Below are 13398 nucleotides of genomic sequence, written 5' to 3'. Positions count from 1 at the left end.
AGATTCATATCCTCTTTACAATTTTCCTAATGTTCAACAGTGTTTACTCCAGGTTCCATTTCGGGCTATTAGCTTGCATATAAAAAATCTAAGCTTCGCGTTTCGATCGCGCTCGCTTTGCATGTGGATGATACAGGGCTTCTTCTTTATGATGTACGTGCATGCTTATAAATTCTTCAGGTTATAGACTGCATGAAATATTAAACATTTTCAGATCGCACGAGCGCTAGCTCCCATCATTTATTTAGGAAGATACCTATGCAATAATACAAGGCAGTCCCGCCTTTCTATAGGTTTAATAAATCTCAGGTTCATTGCTTAATTATAAGATAACATCGATCTCAAAATGCTAAATCTGTGAAGTTCATAATGGTTACAAAAAAAGCGCTTCGTATTAATGTCAGGTAATTTTCAGGTCGGATATAGGCCCTATCAAAAATTTCCAGCTCGCGCTTCGTGTTTGCATATTTTGATTGGTGAGGTATATATATTTTGATTGGTGAGGTATATCCTCCTCATGATCGCGACCGCAAACGGTCCTAAAAAAGTGTCTTTGCAGAGTAGGCCTATGTTAGTTTTTCCCGAATTGCACTTAATAGTTCTATAGGAGTGAAAGTAACCCCCATAGATGTTAGGGCTATATATTTGTATGTAGTTGAGGGGAAAAAGGAAATAAAATTTTTAATTGTTTTTTCAATAGGAGAGCCTATTTTCCCCCAACATTACCTTGTCTTTATATACCCTCTGAGTAAATGTTATATGGACGTATTTTATGTCATGCTTGAGTGAGCACCGCCAGAAGACAAAATTGTCACTTTTCAAAAGTCACAAGCCAAATATCATGACTTTGATTCCACTTTATTGGAACGAATTTCCCATTCTCATCATGAAAAATAGTCAGAAGGCTTGTAAAAGGTACTTTTTGAAAGACGATACTACTTTTTTGGCTAAATTTTACGGTTGAATAAATACAAGTCCAAATTTGTAATAATTGGATTTTTTACACATCTCTATCGATATAAATGATCGAATATGATGAAAGTTATTTTTAGAAAGAGTATCTTCAACAATATTCATCGTTTCACGGTTCAATAAAAATTTATTGAAAACAAAAACTATACGATTTTAAAATATCATAGGGAAGTATTGTTTCATTTTGGTAACTGAAAATCATCTTTTCTCAACTTTTTCGTTATGTTCATGAACAATTAACATGCGTCAATGATTCATAGGCGTTTAATTTAACATTCACGCTTGAATGAACATGTGGAATGTGATAAGCTCTTTTTTACGTTATTGGAAAAATTAATGTAATTGCTAACCATGGATCTGTCACAATAAACCTCCTTGCATAGTTCATTTGATTTGATTTTTGAAAATCCCTATGTTTATAATCCATCAGTGAGCACACAATATTCGAAAATTATGCAAATGAGAAGAAAGTTCAAGGCCTTGTCCCACTCTGTGCCGTGTCGAATGGCCTTTTGGATATTCTCAACTGTGTTTTGCCCCCTTTTTGGCGCTTATTTCTTTGTCTCATCTTTTCTGATGTTGGTAAAAACAACTTGTTTTCTCTACCACATCATCACTCTACTCTCTGCCTTCGTCCTGTCCACTCATGCTGACCATCTCATCCAGGGACCTGAGAAGCGGGGGTGCTGGGGGTGCTGAAGCACCCCCAGAAATTATCATGGGGGTGCTGCGTGTATTATTTTCCATAGGCAGCACCCCCACGAAATTAGGTTCCCCCTGTATGTTTGTTGAATATGTTATAATGTACATAATTATCACATCAGACAATCGCAAATCATTTATATAGTCTTTCACATATTCCAATAACATCCCTCCTATATAACGCGACTCAATCAAGCTCCAGCGGGGCAGCCACTCCGATACAGACGTAGTCGCGCGCAATACGTGATACACACTGGGGTGGTTGAAACTTCCAGGTTTTATGTCGAATCAAGTGAGCGCGCGCCCGACCGCCCGTGTATTGTATACAATAATTACAAGTAATAGAAATCAAATTTCACAGTCTTTTTCGCCCTGCCCCATGGCCCTACGGGCTGGGAAGCGGGGGTGTTCGGGGTGAAGCAACCCCAAAATTTGGGGGTGCTGCGTGTGTTATTTTCCATATATATAGGCAGCGCACCTCCTGGAAATCTAGTGGTAGCTGATAAATGACAGAAATGTAATGAAAATGAACGACGTTTTCTAGAACCCCCCCCCCCCCCACTTCAGAATTTTCTGACACATTACTTGAAATAGTGTTTAAATTCACCCTCTTTCAGATCGGAATATCAAATGTTTTCTGCTCGCGCTTCGCGCTCGCATTATTGATTTTTATCATAAAAAATGTATTTATAATGCCCAGATACTATATAGGTCTAACTCTAAACACGCGCACGCATGTTTTATTCAGATACGCAGCTTCACCAGCTTGATTTTTTTTTGGGGGGGGGGGGAACTCCGGGCTGAAAATATTTATATCAAATACATTTTATCAAAATAAATAAATTTTATCAAAATCTGATAACGATTAGTTAAGTTATTTAATTCTAAAGTTTAGCAATATTTTATGAAATATATATTTACATGGTGATATGCATGTCGTCATGAATATTTAATAGGTGGGCTGATGCTGTCACATCCCCACTATCCTAGCTGTTCCTTGTGGAATCAAAATTGTTTCATTTTTTTCATACCAGAATGAATGATATGTCTCCCTTATAATGAAATAAGTTGCAGCAAAGAATATCTAATGGACTAAATCAGTTGTCAATTCAACTGTTTTTGGTTCTTGAAAGGAAAATATTGAATAAACCTAATTTTATATAATAAAATACAAAAGAACAAAATAATGCTAATCTTCAAAATGCAATAACTGTGATACCTTGTCTGATTTTGATCAAATCTTTATTCTTATGTTCGTCTGAGTTTTTTTTATCTGTTCAAACCATTTTATATTCAGTGTGGAGTTTCAGATCAGAATATCAAAAATTTTCTGCTCGCGCTTCGCGCTCACATTATTAATTTAAGAATATATCCAATTACCAATCATTTTCTTGATTAAACATGAATGGAATGTCCTGTTTTCAGGTCTGAAATCTCAATTTTGTTTCCGCTCGCATCAATTGTATAGTTATATACCTATCCTGTTCATGATTAGAAAAGTGCATAAGATGTCTCGTTTTTAGGTTTGAAATCTCATTTTTATTTTCGCTCGCGCTTCGCGCTTGCATCAATTGTATAGTTTTATACCTATACTCATCATGATTAGAAAAGTACTTAGAATCTCTCGTTTTTTTGGTCTGAAATCTCAATTTTGTTTCCGCTCGCGCTTCGCGCTCGCATCAATTGTAAATATACCTATCCTGTTCATAATTAAAAAACGTGCTTAGAATGTCCAGTATTTAGGTCGGAATGTCAAATTTTTCAGCTCGCACTTCGCGCTCGCATTATTTGATTGTTGATATATGTATCGTCTTCATGGGTAACTGCAAAACAGTCCTTATAACACGTCCCTTTCGATCAGGCCTGAGCGTATATAAAAAAATATCTGCTCGCGCTCACAATTATTTGTTACATACGCATCTTGGACCACAAACATTGCTCAAAATGTTCAATTTTCAGGACAAAATACATGAAATTTCCAAAAAAAAAAGCTCGCGCTTCGCGCTCGAATTATCTAATTATATATTTATGTTCTTTTATAAGAAGAAAGCCAAGAAGTGACTGTCATATATATGTATATTAATATATATGTATATATATATATGTGTGTGTGTGTGTAATTATGTTAAACTCAATAGTGTCTGTATATATCCCCCCCCCCCACCTCTGAGGAGAGATTTCAGCACCCCCACTGAAAAAAATCGTTCCCAGGTCCCTGATCTCATCCAGCTGCTAGTGAGGATTGAATCAAATCTTGTGGAGGATCAACTTATACTTAATTATTTCTCTGCATTTTCCAATCTTACCCTTATAAAAAAAATTGAATGGTATACCATTGAAATACCATACACCATACACCATTGGAATACCATTCGCACAGCACCCATCATACACCAATGGTATACCATTCAAGCCCCAATGGTATACCATTCAAACTAATTTAAATAATTGGGACGTTACTATTACCATATTCATGAGCACCATTTACCATTCATATACCATTGATCAAACACCATTCACCATTGATCTACCATGGCCACTATAGACAGGTTTACCATTGACCACCATTCAGCCACCATTCACTGGCCTACCATTTACCATTCAGCCACCGTTCACTGGACACCATTGGTCTACCATTCACCTTACACCATTCACCATTCGCCTACCATTCACCATACACCGTTGACGTACCTACCATTCACCATAAACCATTCGCCTACCATACACCGTTCACCATTGCCCTACCATTCACCATACACCATTGACCTACCATACATTGTACACCATTGGCCTACCATACACCGCACACCATTGACCTACCATTTACAGTTCACCATTGGCTTACCATACACCGTTGACCTACCATTCACCGTACACCATTGGCCTACCGTTCACTGTACACCATTGTCATACCATACACTCTATACCATTGGTCAACCATTCAATTTACACCATTGGCCATACATTATAGACCACAAATGTACTGTGAATGGTAGACCAATGGTTTACACTGAATGATAGACAGTAGACCAAAGGTGTACAATGTATAGTAGGCCAATAAAGTACAGTGAATGGTAGACCAATGGTGAACAGCATATATAGCTCGGGTTAATGGTAGGTTTGATAATGGATTAAGTATGCACAAGAAAAAAATGATGAAAACAGTTATTTCAAGAACGTCAAATGTTTTGACTATAAGAAGTTTAAGTACAGCGTAAATGGAACACAGTATTCACAAGTATAGACTTTATAATTAAAGCACATAAGTTATGAATATATATGACTTTGCTCCTCGTTGACATCTATACTCTGTCAATCTTGGTATCTAAAATAAACATGTATCAAGACAGAGTTTAATTGAAAAACACAACAAATGAATAACATTTCCAAGAATAAACATGTTCTCTCTGATGGCTTTTTACGTGGATTGAGTACTTGGCAAAACCACTGTTCTGCAAACAAACCTGATACTTGTAATACAATAACCTTGATTTTAAATCTGTTGTGTGTAATTGCTTTCACACAGCTACTTCAATGACATTAATAAAATATTTTTTTTACTAATAAGTTCAAGTACAAAAGAGTGGAACCCAGTATTGACAAGTACATGTATGGCATAAAAGCACCAGCATTATGAATACATGTGACTGCACGACTCTACAAGAGGTCAATGATTGCACTCCACATAAATATTATGTTAATCTTCCTATAAACAAATCTAAATGTAAGACAGAGTTTGGACAACAAACTGATGAACACCAAATTTCGAAGATTAAACTCAAAATGTGTGATAGCCTTCACATGGCCAAATGATTAAAGGTAAAGAGTACCAAACTTAGAGGAAATAAATATCCCCAAAAGGGGGGGGGAAATAGTACCCCCATAAAAATAGAACCTCCTAATATTTCTCTATTTTCTTTTCACCTAAAAGATATATCAAACGGCGTGTTTCTACATAGAATCGTTAAAAGGTATTACCCGCGTAAGTATCCAGAATCCCGGAAAACTTTCCTGTAGAATTTTGTAGAAACAGACGCGATGCGGTTTATTGATAAACTGCTTCAAGCAAAATATGGTTTCTCATAACCATCTCTGAGAGGTGGTTATTGCCATGTTAATCCGTTTAAGTTTTCTGTAAAAACACACGGCAAAATAGCGTATCGTGTCTGGCGGAAGTGCTTAATCCCAAAAGTGCAATTTCGCAGTACATAAATTTGCACATTCTGGCCTTTTCGAACTCGCCAGCTGATCGTGCAACACGTATACCTGCTACATTGAGTGAGATCTACCACAAATTTTGAAAATTTTCCTAAGAAGATGCAATTTTGGACATATGTACAACGCAACGTGAGGTTATAGGTTGAATTTTCTGATTTCCGCCGTATTTGCAACGCGAAAAGCGAGTTAATCAGATTATTCGGTTTGTAGAAGCAGGTAGGTTTAAGGGCGATAAGGTTTTTCGAGTCCGGAAAAGATAAATCGTTTTTAATGATTTTCTGTAGAAACATGCCAAAAGTTTATCATAAATACATTAAAGATACATAAAGAAATAAATAATATCTATATCAAAAATAGAATATATAGAATAATAGAATAATAAAGAATATATCATGAAAATTGAAAAAAAGAAAAGAAAAATAGCGACATCTTTTTTTAATATTTTGCAAATCATCTAGAAAATAATTCTTAGTAGCACATCTATTTTTTAACTATTTCCCATAGTTCAAATATACAAGATTCCCACTTATTTCTTTTTTGTCTATTTTTGTTGTGTTGAATCAGATGAATAACTCAACTATGTGTGAGAAATAATATAATTTTTGTCTTACACAGTATATCAGTAGTCAATCGTAATTTTTTATAACCTAGCTTGGACAAAATTTGAATTCATATAATACAAAAAAATATATAAATTGGGATCTTGTATATTCATGAGGACTTGCAGAGAACAGTTTTACCAAAAAATAACAACTTGAATTCGTCATAATTTCGTTAATCCTCATTCAATTTTGATGAAATTTTCAGTGTTTTTTTTTGTCTGATGTACTCTTTGAATTTAAATCACATAACTTTCAGTCTAGAGTACCTAGCCCTTCAATCAAATGGGTTGGACGACCGGTTACATTTTACATATAACATAGTTATAAGGAGAATGAAGGGTCCATAGAAAGAAAGCATGAGGAAAGGGGAGATTTAGGTAGGAAGAGAATTAATCAGAAAAGCATAATGTTGACAATTTCGTTAAAATCTGATAACAAAGTCTTTGATTTGAAGGTTTAGCAACATTTTGGGAAAAATTACTGGAATGTGCACATGATTGTCAGGAATATGTGTTAGGCTTATGTTATAAAATGAAATCATAATAATTTCATATTTTCGTACACGTGTGTATGATATGTCCCACGTAGCATAAAATGATTTCAAGCAATGCATGTGTTTACATTAAATAAATCTTCACTCCACTTTTTAGTTCTTGGAGGTCAAAATGTGAAAAACATGACTTCTTGTTATAAAATACAAAAGAACAAGTGGGGGTATGACATCAGCTTGTTAACTGTGGGTGCGTCGTGGTCTAGTGGTTCTGACTCTCACCTTTCAACAGAGTGTCGTGGGTTTGAATCCTAGCAATGGTGTTTTCCTTCAGCAACACATTTATCCACTGTGCTGCATTCGACCAAGGTGAAGTGAATGCGTACCCGGCAAGATTAATTTCTTGCAGCTGTAATAAGGAATATGGGATGAAAACAATGCAAAGGACAGTATGTCAGCTACGGGTTCAAAACATCAATGCTTGTCGTGCGTGCAAGCTTTCTTAAGAAATTGATATATTTTTCTAAAATATCGAGAAATTTGGATAATACACTACCCTTCAATTGAATAGTACCAATTAACAAATATCAACAAAACATTTTGTACAATATGATAAAGAAATTCATGTTTAACCATAGATTAGCAGAAAATAACCCGTTATATTAATGGGAGGTTGCCCAAATGATGACAAATACCATACCACATGCATACCTGGGGCCAAAGTGTTCACCCCCCCCCCCCGCCAGCATATTGATTTTTTTTCCAGGGGGGGGGGGGGTGTTAGAAAGGACGTGTAATCCTATAAATGGGGATGACATTTGGTCTTTTTCAGTATTTTTACCATTCCTCACAATTTTTTTTTTCAGCTATGCCACTGCAGGAGTACAATCTGTTTTATTTAATGAAGCTTTGCAATTTTTTCCACTGAAGTGAATTCTTACACAATTACCTTTCACAAACTCCAGTTGTTTTCTTGTAAACGGTTTTCTGTGTTCAACACCTGTAGTTTCCTTCCCAGATAATCCTGGACCATCTACATTATCATCCAGTGTATCCGTCGTCCAATCTTAAATGAAATAAAATCAATTTGAGTGTTGGAAAATATGCATGTGCAGATAAAAACAAACATATAATGCTAATATAGTAAAACTTTCTTTAAGCTCCAAAATGCAATGATTCACTCATATACAGCATCATGATAATTTTTTTTAAACATATGCAGCAAATTCACTTGAAAATATGTTTGAAATTGATGTCACAGAAATAAAATTCCCCCACCAAAGATTTTCTGTGTGTGCATGCTGGAAATATATAGATCAATATAACACAGTTACTCTGCTGCGTAACGTGTTTTGATCAGCAATCATGTAGATATGCAAGAGAAAATTATCTAATAGAAAAAGAATGATCTGAAGTCATATTTCCAGAGCAGCAGTTTTCAAAAGGTAGGCCTAATCAATTAATTGATAACATTCAATATGATTGTCTTTTCTTGGTATTGACAATCACAGTAACGGATCCAGTAAGGCACAATTGACCTGTGCCCCCCCCCCCCCCCCTTGAGAGCAATAGTCAATGGCCCGAATTCAAAAAGGTGGTTTTGAAAACCCCGGTTGAGACCATGTTTTATGGAGATTTCCTGTATAAATTAAGCTTATTTACAGCGTATATCAAAGTTTATATCCTACATAGAGTAAATCCTGTATAGTGATTGGTTCAAGTAGCATCATGTGACCTGATATATTTCAACTATGATGTTGCGTGACGTCAGACCTCGATATATTTTTGGATATATCGAGGTCTGACGTCATTATTTCGCAAAACTGGATATCTAGCTAAACTCTCGGGCGCACCGGCTAGCGCGCTCTCTCTCCCGGGCAAGTCCAGCGATGCGTCGGCGCAGGCACTAATCTGCGTTCCGCTGAGCGCGGTGGCTCGGAGAAAAGTAGGTAATTCAACTCAAGTAACCGCGGACTTTGCAAGCTCAACACATAGATTTTGGTTGTAAATTACCAAAAGTAGGATATAAAACAAATATACCAGGCGTTTCATTTGAAAGCATAGTGGGAATTATTGATCCTCGGTTGGACTGGCAAAACTACTATATTTCCCTCGGGGCTTCGCCCCTCGGGAAAATAGTAATTGCCAGACCAACCTCGGATAAATAATTCCACTATACTTTCTCAAAGCTTGATATATTTGTTTAATGTCCAATGTTGATGCGCGCTTTTGTCACAGTGCGCCAAATTGACGCCTGTTGCCGTGGTTATCCACGCTATTTTAATCACGAGTCCACTGTTTTGAATTAATGAGTCCACTCTTCAAACAGTGGACTCATGAATAAAATAGCGTATCTAACCATGGTAACAAGCGTCAATTTGGCGCACTGCGACAAAAGCGCGCATCAGAATTTGACATTTTTTATACACGCGCCAGATACGTGCTAAATTAAGCGTAATTTATAAAGGAAATCTGCATACACCATGGACTCAACCGTGGGTTTTCAAAACCACCTTTGTGAATTCGGGCCAATGTGTTTAATGTAAATATGGCGTCTTTACACAAGTGTGTCCCTCCTTTTGAAAGTTACCGCAAATATTTCTAACGGAAATATATACCGTATTTACACTTAATCGGCTTTTTCATAGCGTGTAAAACACGATTAACTTGCATCGGCTCGCGGTTCAGAATCAGCAATTTGCACCACCAAAGTAGTAGGTTCAGAACCGCGAGCCGATGCAGAATCTGCTTTTTTACTACGTGTAAACAGAAAGCCGATTCTGCATCGGCTTTTGGTTCTGAACCAAAAGCCGATCAAGTGTAAACACGGTAATTGTCTCATACACAAGTAAAGATCTCTTTTTTTGTGCTTGTTAAAGTTTCCTGGGAAAATGTGCCCCCCCCCCCTTGAGAAATCCAGGATCCGTCCCTGGACAATCATATGCCAGTGGGTGAATTCTAGACATTATTTTGGGCAAGTTTTTGATCAGTAAATAAATAAACACAGATAAAAAGTGATCACAGGACAAACTTAATTTTAAAAAATATAATTAACTTTAAAAATGGATATGCCTAGCCCTATGAAAGGATCTCAGATTATTCTCCCGCACTAATGCAGTTTCACACCAGCCAACTTCGAGCAAAATTTTCCACCAGAAATTGTCTACACACATTTTGAGGTCACAGTATGCCCACCATTTTTCCAAACATCACGATCGGGAACGGCGGTATTTTGGCTCCATTCCCGATGTTATCGTTATGGTGGGAGCCATGCCGGGGTGGAATTCAGAGACCAGTGAGTTGGGGGGATTTTCCCCAGGCCAAGCCGGGCCGGGTTGAGAGCCAAAACAGCGAAGATCAGAAGCTGTTATGTCTCCGAAAAATACCAAATAAATACCAAGATAATGTGACCATTTACCACTATTCATGAACCAAGCTCATCTATTTTCTCGAATAATCTAACTTAATTTATCCTTTACATGAATTTCAGCCACTTTGAGCAGTGGAAACAGCATTATTTTAGCTTTGATCTCGACGTCTTAGTTAAAATTCTTAGTCAGATTTTGCCAAACGAACGCAGAGGGCAGCAACACTGTTGACTTCGTGTTTGCGCGTTGTAATCGCTAACTTTAGCAAATATCCAAATAAATATACGGTGGAGTGAGACCCTAAATCTGATAACTCAATTGATGAAATCATGGTGGAAGCCGGAATAAAGATGTTCCTGATGCTCAGTGAATTGATTCGGACAAATATTTAGGTTAAATTAGTTCGCTAACATCGCAGGGTCCGAAAGTGCATTAGGGATTAGCGGGGCCAGGTTTTTCTTAGGGCTGCAGCAGCGGTGTTGAGCGGTGGCTCCGAGTTCCGGGCCGATCCAGGACCCAGAATTTTTTTTGCTAAACCTTCCGGTACGGGCTCAAGCCAGGTTATCTTTGCGGGCCCCAACATTAAACATTACGTTATCGTTCAAATTCTCAGTCAGACATCACTTTGCTTGGCTTTGCCATTATTTATAAGGACTGAAGTTAGCGACCAAAAGATTTGCCTGCGGCAGTTTGCATGATTTGGTTACGAACTTCAGTCCATATCAAAATTACGGCAAAGCAACGCATGAGGATTCAAACAATGACGTAAAGATCGAAGCCGATATACAGCTGTTCCCGATATTCGGAAAAGCGGTGGGCATACGGACATTCAAATGCAATTCAGACTTGATATGACATTTGAGAACAACATTTGGTGGTGAATTTTGCTCGAAGTTGGTCGGTGCGAAATTAGCGCCCAATCCCACGGAAAAATCCCAAGGAAAAAATTCAGAAATTGTGATTTTAGTCAGCTGGCATGGCTGAGTTCAGATTAGTATAGGCCCTTTTTGGGGGGGATACATTTACATATATGGTGAGTCTACCACATATCGACCACCTCTTTTGAAACCGACCACCTTGCGCGCGTTAAAATTATTGCGTATTACAAAGGATACGCGCGGGAGAGTAGGCGCAGTGTCCATAGAAACGGTAAGAATCGATTTTACGAGAAAAAAAGAAGCAACAAAAAGTAAAAATTCAGTAGAATTAATCAAAATTGTATTGACCAGACCCAAACCCCGCTGAAAAACCAAGAAATCCGGTGGGAAACGGCTCTAGAACAAATATCCGTCGTCAATCGTGGAATCATGTGCCGGAGCTCGCAGTGGAAGTAGTGAGACGATCATTTAGCATGTTGACATCATAGAACTGATTTGGAAGAGTCAAAATATTTTGCCACCGCGACAAGAATCCGCCGTAAACTTAATGTGCCGCGGGTGGTCGGTTTCAAAAGACGGGTGTAAATGACCAAATGTAAAATCGTCGTATTCGTTGTTCGTCGATATATACGCGGATTGAATCGGAGTCGCCGAGCGAAACATGGGGATCTGATCTGCTCAATTTTCTGCACAAATGAGACGAAAACTGGGTAAAATTGATGAATATTTTCGCAGATACGATGCTTAGAAGATTAGGTGGTCGATAAGGGGTAGTTCCAACCATAATATGTAAACTACGAATTTTGTTTACAAACGTCAAAAACTATGCCAATTTTTATATTTGAACAAATTATATCGTATTCATATACAAAATAAATATTCTAAAAAACCTGAGGCCTAACCAAGAAGAAAACATCACATAACTCACTAATACCAAAATCCCGCCATGTTTTCAGAACACTTCTTGATTTATCATGGAATATTTCTCTGCCTCAATTTCTAAAATATGTTAATTCCAAACAGTTGTAGGTTTTCTCTGAATAATTATTGCAGTCTCTCTAGAAAAATTGAATAGGAATCGTTTGTCACTCTCTCCAGTCACAGTTCCGCACACAAAGTGCACATTTTACCATTGAAATTGCATGCGCAATAAGTGGTGCATAGCTTTTTAGGGCCTGCGTAGCCTTTAAGGCTTTACTTTATGTTTTAAAATTTAGGACACCTTACCATGTTTCACCTGAATACTACCATGCATGTCATCTTAATTTACCAACATTATCTACCAACAACAACAAATTATAGGCCTCATTCCAGAGCAATATTTTTCGGCAAGGTTTCCATTTCAGTGAAACAATGTCAATGTTGTGCAGTAACCAATGGCCTAATTGACACTTTGACAGTCAATGCCATGACAGTACTGCACTGTACAGCATTAATTTAACAAGTCATTCATTCATAAAATGATAAATTCATACCGGTATTCAGAGATGGTTTTGTAAAACATTGAAAATAGATATCAGGCCATACGAGCGAATTACTACTCAATGACAATGCTCGGCTCAGCTCACCTAAGCCTATACAAAGCATATTAACGCACCCCATAATCCATTTCGCCAGAGACAGGCGTGTCCCGGCCCGCGCCAACGGGGCAGTGGCGGTACGGTGGTAGTGAAACCCCGTGGCAGTACAATGACATCTAACAGTAACATTCTAGAAAATCAGGCCGAGCCACTAACTACGAAAACAATATCAAAGAAAATTGTTATCTAACTTACTGTTTAGCGTATTCTGCGAATGAATTTGAAGTCGTTGTCCGAATCTGACCTGTGTTCCTTTAGTTTATGATGAATTATAGACGGACTTCTGAACAGCAAAACAGTGGTTGATCGGGTTCTTTTTTCAAATATTGCAATTGGCGGTTACATGCGTACGTGCGCTCGCGCGTGCATGAACAACACTTACATACATAGAGCGAGCTAGCTAGCAGCGCAGCCAACACATCCCGATATGGGGGGGGGGGGGGGTAAATCAAGACCAAATCAGGGGGAGGGGGCTTCTTAGCCAAGATACATCCCGATATGGGGGAGGAGTGAATTGCATGTAAGACCAAATCAGGGGTGTCTTTTTCTTGATTGGTTCTGGGTTGGCAATTAACCATGCAGTCAATT

At 37.7% G+C, this 13398-nt stretch overlaps 1 long non-coding RNA gene across 1 annotated transcript; it reads right to left on the bottom strand.

The window, feature by feature from the left end:
* Positions 1-4858: 4858 nt before the first annotated feature.
* On the bottom strand, positions 4859-13160 carry LOC135153659 (uncharacterized). The gene is made up of 3 exons (XR_010293146.1): positions 13006-13160; positions 7934-8050; positions 4859-7393 (listed from the first exon to the last, which is right to left on the bottom strand). It is a non-coding gene; the product is annotated as an uncharacterized LOC135153659 (long non-coding RNA).
* Positions 13161-13398: the final 238 nt, after the last annotated feature.

Source organism: Lytechinus pictus, chromosome 3 (assembly GCF_037042905.1).
Source record: "Lytechinus pictus isolate F3 Inbred chromosome 3, Lp3.0, whole genome shotgun sequence".
NCBI classification, from domain to species: domain Eukaryota; kingdom Metazoa; phylum Echinodermata; class Echinoidea; order Temnopleuroida; family Toxopneustidae; genus Lytechinus; species Lytechinus pictus.
This window is presented reverse-complemented; position numbering and strand designations above follow the sequence as displayed.